The sequence below is a fragment of the Adiantum capillus-veneris genome, chromosome 21 (assembly GCF_014529385.1).
Source record: "Adiantum capillus-veneris isolate H3 chromosome 21, ASM1452938v2, whole genome shotgun sequence".
Lineage (NCBI taxonomy): Eukaryota > Viridiplantae > Streptophyta > Polypodiopsida > Polypodiales > Pteridaceae > Adiantum > Adiantum capillus-veneris.
Window position 1 is genome coordinate 29,706,767 of NC_140951.1, and position 7,473 is coordinate 29,714,239.

Below are 7,473 nucleotides of genomic sequence, written 5' to 3' on the forward strand. Positions count from 1 at the left end.
TAGTACCACAAGAGAAGGCCGCAGAGAAGGGCGGGCATTGGCTCGTTGAGAAGTGCCTCCGAGGCTACTGAGAGAGGGGTGATTTCTCATGAGTTGGAGGCTGTCATCGTGAGCAAGGGAAGGTCCTTTCAATGGGGGGGTGTGTGTGGAGCAATCGAGTTGGAAGGGGTAGGAGTTGTTGCCAAGAGAAACATTCCATGGCTGTTTGTACATTTCAAAGTTTATCCGCTTTCCCATGCTCCCCTCTCATCCTCTGCACGCTACTATTATCGACTCACAGCTAGCATATGCACTGCATTTCTTCTTGTCTTCTTTGAGCTCTCGTTATATATATATATATATATATATATATATATATATATATATATATATATATATATATATATATATATATATATATATATATATATATATATATATATATATATATATTTGTGGGGCCACACACTCTATTATTCTCTCCAGACTCAAGTGCCCTCACTTATAGCCAGGTGATGCCAACAAGAGCCTTAGAGTGATAGGAATGCACAAGCTCTACAATTTATTTGAATGCTTGATGATCTGGGCGAGCTATTGAGAGGCAGTATTTTGTTCTACCCTTCTTCTTGTCAACAGCAAGTGGTGCCATATTGGTTTTACCATTTTTTTGGGTTGGAGGTTCAAGGGCTCAACGAAGTCAAAATGCAGCAGGGTTTCCATGGATCAGAGTCAGAATGCGAAACTTTTGGTGGTTTTTGGCGGCTTGAAATTTAGAGCATTAAACATTAAGGGGCAAAGCTTTGAAGTTTGGGGAGCAAAAAAAGCTTTTTTGAAAAATTTATCAGTTCTTTGAACCTTGAGAGGCTTGGCATCTCAGAGAGTGCCACATGGTGGGGGCATTGAGCCCACATGCAAACAGAGGGCGGGAAAGTGTGTGGTATTTAGGCACGACTGTGGGGCCTCTTGAGAATCATAAGGAGAGAGAGACAGAGAGAGTGCGATCTCCAAGCTTGGCTATGGCTCTTGTGCTCACATGCGCTATGTGGCAGCACATTGGTGCAACTTTCTAGTGACGGGTGGCCCTCCGGTGGATTTTGGTGACGGTGTTCGGGCAAGCAAACATCAATGCTGGCATGGCAGTGGTGGAGAGGGGAGAATCAACCTCTCCCCCTTGCCACTGTGTTGTGGCAACCCCTAGGAAGGGGAGAGATTATGCAAGATTTGGAGTCGAAGGAAAAAACATAGTAAATTGGAGCTTGACATGCAACAAGCTAAAAAAAGGAAAAGCCCAGATAAAAATAAAAGGTGTCCAAGAACAAAGGGGCTTTCTTTCCCTATAATGGTACAATTTTTTGCCTTTTTGAGAGCTCCTACAACAAGAGCAGAGAGAGGATCTCCTACAACAAGAAATAGAGAGAGAGAGATCTTGCAACAAAAATGGGGAGAGTTTCATAGAAGGCTCTTGGCATTTGTAGCAGGAACTCTGAGATGAGGAAGGAAGCTACAAAGGAGCAATGTTTTTCTCGTCAAGGATGTGCTAGTAAAGCATGAGATGAGGGAGGAATGTGCCATGGTTCATTAAAAAAGGGACCATGGTTCATCCTAGAGCATAGGATATGGAGTATGTATATGGTTTTTTTTTAATGGATTCAAGCTTTCATTACAAACTGTGGTAGCGTCTCCCCCCTTTCCCTTTTTCTTCTTTGCTCTAGTCTAGTGTGTGGTGCCAGAGTGTGTCAGAGATGTGCGCCCCTCGGGTCATTTGTGTGTGTGTGTGTGCGCGCGCAAGAGAGAGAGAGAGAGAGAGAGAGAGAGAGAGAGAGAGAGAGAGAGAGAGAGAGAGAGAGAGAAATAGAGAGTGATATATATATATATATATATATATATATATATATATATATATAGAGAGAGAGAGAGAGAGAGAGAGAGAGAGAGAGAGAGAAATAGAGAGTGATATATATATATATATATATATAGAGAGAGAGAGAGAGAGAGAGAGAGAGAGAGAAGATAGGGAAATAGAGAGAGAGAGAATGAGAGATCCAATAATGTTAACACTGCTAGATGTATGGCTTTTCTGTCTACCTTCTCCCTTGCAGCAGGGTTGCACATAAATCTCGCAAAATCAACACTGATAGACGTTACTACCAAAAATTTTCCTGCGCTTGTCTAGAATGTTAAGAGGCTACCAAAAGGACACATATTTCAACATCTAGGCTACCCAGTTGGAGTGGAAGTGTCCATGAAATGTCTTCGAGAATGGGTTCTTGAGAGAGTATTGACGAAGGTAGCCTCTTGGCACTGCGAAGAGTGGCCATTACATGTAAGACTGCGGATTATCCAGGCTATCCTCTTGCCATGTATACTGTACTATATACCTCTCCTGGATTGGACAGAGAAATCCCTACAGCCTTTCAAATCTTCCCTGGCTCGATTCTTGTGGGGAAAGAAAAAAGCGTCTGCTGCTCCTATTGCCTGGGACCACCTCACCATGCCTATGAAGCATGGAGGATTGGGCATATTGAATCTTACAACACATGTGCATGCTAGGAGGGGGCCTCTCATGCAACATATGGTACAAAGAGATACCTACTGGTCCCTATGCTTATGGTACCTCATCGACTGCTCCGTGGTATATTTTCATGGCACTTGGAATATTACATCATGGGATAAGCTCTTTACTGCAGCACCCATTAAAACTGGGTTCATTGTGTCGCAAATGCTGATTACATCTTGGAAGATTATTGCCTCTAAACTCCATTGGAATGGCCGCCAACAAAACACATGGAATTCGATAGGAGCTAAGAGTGTTTTTTGGAGCCATGTATTTCAGACACCACTAGCAATGCTCATTGGAAAAAAAGCCTTTTCTATGTTCAAAAAAGGCATAGTACAAATTAGCCAGATTATGGATGCTAGTCACATTCCAAAAGAGTTTCTTGTTAGCAAGAAGGGAATTTAGACTCGGCAATGGGCTTAGGCTAGCTTGGAACCATTTATGCGCATTGGTTCACCCCTTACCTCATATCACTTTGGTCAATGCAGAGGATAGACACAAAGACTGGTAGCTACCCTCTTCACATGCAAGTTGGTGGTCATGCAAAACAGATAAGTTTTATGCTGCTCTCCATATTGAGGTTGATGTAGCCATTAGGTGCAATAAAAAATGGTCTATGTCACAAACTAATGACTTGTGGATTAAAGTACTTTCAAGCTTGTGGACGCTTCGATCGCCATTTAAGATTAAGGTATTTATGTGGAGGGTAGTGATGGGAGCTATCCCCTCAGCCATGATTATGCTCAAAAAGGGAACTGGAACAGGAGCCTGCAGCGTATGTCATAGAGACAAAACAGTGAGAAACATCTTTTGGGATTGCAGTCAAGTCACGGAATGGTGGCAATGATTCAAGTTTTGGTGGAATCAAGCTTGGGGAATCAAGTTCACAAAGTTCACATGCATGTTTGGATTCTTCAAAACACATGACTCAGCAATGCTTTTTTGCCTGCATTCTTTCCGGCTTTGGTATGTATGGTACATCTGGAACATGAGGAATATAAGTTTCTATGATCATGTACATGTATCGAGCACTAGGATTCCATCACAAGAAATAAAAAATAGGGTGCTGGAAGATGTCATGACCCTCGGAGATAAGGAACTCCAGCAACGATGTATGCTCATATTGAGCAAACTGTAACTGTAAACTAACATTGTAATATAAGAACCTTTCTTTCAAAAGAGAGAGAGAGAGAGAGAGAGAGAGAGAGAGAGAGAGAGAGAGAGAGAGAGAGAGAGAGAGATAGGAAAATAGAGAGAGAGAGAGAGAGGGTACGTAGAGAGAGAGAAATAGAGAGATAGAGAGTGATATATATATATATATATATATATATATATATATATATATATATATATAGAGAGAGAGAGAGAGAGAGAGAGAGAGAGAGAGAGAGAGAGAGCCAGAGATAGCGGTAGAGAAAGAGAGAGAATTAACAAGAGATAGCTACGGAGATGGATAGAGAGAGAGAGAGAGAGAGAGAGAGAGTAGTAGATAGAGAAAGTAGTGGTGAAAGAGTTAGCTTGGTTGACCAATTGTGTAAAAAGGACAGAAACACTCTCTATCTCTCTCTCCCTCTAGAAGAAACTATGGAACTAAAAGAGGGAAAGGGGTTTGGCCCACTTCATGCATAGTCATGTACAGCCGGGAGAGCACGTATGTGTCTACCCATATAGGATTTGACCAATAAAGACAAGATTTTGACCTGGTGGTCTTGATCTCCCTACACCTCTGGACCGAGGTGTGCGGAGATCAAGAAAGGCTAGAGAATGTGAGGTAGTTTACATTGTGAGGAGTATATATATTGAAACAACATTAATAATCATTGTAGATGGCAACGTCATCAACTAACATGGAGGAAAAGATTGCATGCTCGTGCATGCTCTGCAAGTATCAAATCCTGTGCAAGCGTAGGATATGTAATGAGCATGTGCACAAGTACAGAGAGTTTGCTAGAAAAACCGTACAGAATCTACGATACGACTCCTACGGAATGGGCATTGATTTTCGCGACATAACACCTACATCTGAGAGAGAGAGAGAGAGAGAGAGAGAGAGAGAGAGAGAGGGAGAGAGAGAGAGAGAGAGAGAGAGAGAGAGAGAGAGAGAGAGAGAGAGAGAGAAAGGATTATGCGTAAAGGTCCAATCCAGAGCCAAGGATGGAAGCAGAGGAGAGCTTACAGACACAAGACGACGGCATGGAGGAGATGTTGGATGCCTTCTTCCAGACCTTTAAAAGCAAACCGACTTAGCGAGCGAAAATTTTTCTTAGGCAAACATGCCGGAAAAGTAAACAAAGCTATACGAATTTTTGGTGGTGGTGGGGAAAAAAAAACACGAGAAAGTTGGCATGTCAACCAATCTATGAAGGCGCCAAAATATCTATGCTTCGTACTTGTCTGTCGTTTTTGAATCTGCAGTCAGTGTACAGGTGGTCAGATGCAAGCCTCACTGCTTTGTTTAGGTACATAACTTACAAAAGAGATTTTTCGATTGCAACGGTGACGTGCTTGGGGAGCTTTTAATTTAATGTGGCTTAAACAGGTTGTTACGGGAGCAACTACTCCCGGCTGGCAATGAAATGCCCCCCTCCTGGCCAGATGCAAAACGACTATTGACCTCATTTGGCTTGGCCTACAACAAGATTCATGCATGTCCAAATGATTGCATTCTTTTTCGCAATGAATTCGCAGATTGTTTGTCGTGTCCTACGTGCGGAAGAATGCGCTACAAACAAGATGCGGTTGGCGAGTCAGTGCCAGCTAAAGTGTTGCGGCATTTCCCTATTATTCTGAGGATAAAAATCATGTTTCGTTGTGGTTCCATTACAAAGTTGATGCGGTGGCATTCTACGAATAGATCCACTGACGCAACATTTAGGGTGCCCGCTGATTCAAAGGCTTGGAGGCACATTGAAGATACGTGGCCACATTTTAAGAGTGAACCATGCAATTTGCATTTGGGCATGGCAATGGATGGAGTCAATCCATTTGGCTTGAGAAGCTCGTCATGGAGCACTTGGCCTGTGTGCCTTGTCAATTACAACCTCCCGTCGTGGCTTGCCATCAAGAAGGGTCATTTGATATTAGGCTTGATTGTGCTTGGTAAGTTCAAGGCAAAAAACATGGATGTTTATCTAGCACCACTAGTTGACGATCTCCAGGAGTTATGGCATGGGATCGATATAGCAGATGCGGTTGAACCAATAGAACAACAACATGCAAGGATCCATGGACTTCTTATGTGGACTATGCATGATTGGCCTGGATAAGATGAAGCTTCTGGTAATGGTGGATGATTTACAAAATTCTCGCTATTCGCAAGCACTTTGTGTAGTACTGAATCATGCTTTAACATATGGAGGGCTTACAATTCGGGATACAATGCATGTCCAATTTGCGGGGCGTCTTTGGATGTGTGCTATTCTGCCTCGCTTCGAAAGACAATTATCAAGGCCACCATCGTTATCTTCCAAATGGCCATCACTTGCGCGAAGGTCAGCTTGGTTGCCATTAGGAAAAATATGGACTCTCTTAGGGCCCTTTTGATTAGGGAAGGGTTAGTGGAGGACCAATGAGAGGGCTCTTGGGATATCACATATAGCCTAAGGAGAGATAGGGGGGTAGCCTATTTGTCCCCCTCTTCAATGCTTGATTCCTAGAGAGAAAGGGGAGGTAGACTGGGGGGGGGGGGGGGGGTAAAAAGGGGGAAAGAGGTGTCATAAAGCATAGAGAGGGACCCTTGACCAAAAGGGACCCCAAAAGAAAAATTGCGTAGGTCAAAAAACCCTAAAATTTTGAAATTTTTGAAAAGTCTCAAAAATGACCGTTTCCCCTCCAAAATTGCCCAAAACATAACCAAACATCAAAAAGTCACTTTTTCTCTCCAAATTCCCTCTCTCCCACAATCTTCTCTCCCCTACCCCCTCCCCTCACTTCCTCTCTGTAGTCAACCCCACCATAGCCAAAATCTCACTCTCCATCTTCTCTAGCTCTCCCTCCCCTCCCCCCTCCATTATCTCTGTGCTGTGCAGCCCACCATAGCCCAAAGCTCATCACTATCCTCCTCTTCAGTTGTCCCCCCTTCCTCTCCTCACTCTCTCTACAGTCAACCCCACCATAGCCAAATGCTCACTCTCCATCCTCTCTAGCTCTCCCTCCCCTCACCCCTCCATTCTCCACAATGCAGCCCACCATAGCCCAAAGCTCATCACTATCCCACCATAGCCAAAAGCTCACCCTCCATCCTCTCTATCTCTCCCTTTCTCCCCTTCATTCTCTCTCTACTGTGTAGACCTCACTATCCTTCTCTCCAACCCTCACCCCCCTCCCCCTTCCCAATCTCTCTCTACTGTGTGGCCACCCGACCTCTTCTCAAGCATGTCCACCCATACCACGCATAAACGGCCCAAGTTGGAGATACAAAACGTCATACTGCACAACACAAAGAGCTCGAAGATGGAATGGATCCCACAGGTATTTAGCAAGGCTCATGGGTCTACATGCAACCGTTCAGTGTTGGTCCTCATGGAGTAGAATGTCGAGGCATACTGGAACGCCATTGGAAGTGAAGACTGATCGCTTTCAAAACAAAATCTGGAATGGTGTCCATCACTCAACATGCGTATAGTGTACCTGAGATCCACTTCCAGAGAGCTTCAAACCAATTTGCACCTCATTGTAAGTCTAATGCTAAGTCATCTTATGGATATGTCCTCTTTCATTTGCATGTGTTCATATTTTTTGACAACGGTATTTGTGAACGTATTTTTTTATCCAGCGTACTTGCAAAGCAACCGCTTGAATGCCTCTCGAGTACCTTTATGGTTGTGCATGCTATAGATAAGAACTAATCTATATAACTCAACAATGTATACTAATTTAAAATATAGTAGCTAACACCATATTTGTTGTATTACAGGATAATATTGTAGTGGATGCTT

The 7,473-nt window shown here is 43.4% G+C and overlaps 1 pseudogene; it reads left to right on the forward strand.

Annotated features, from left to right (window-relative positions):
* Positions 1-2,221: 2,221 nt before the first annotated feature.
* Positions 2,222-3,674, forward strand: LOC147430712 (uncharacterized; annotated as a pseudogene).
* Positions 3,675-7,473: the final 3,799 nt, after the last annotated feature.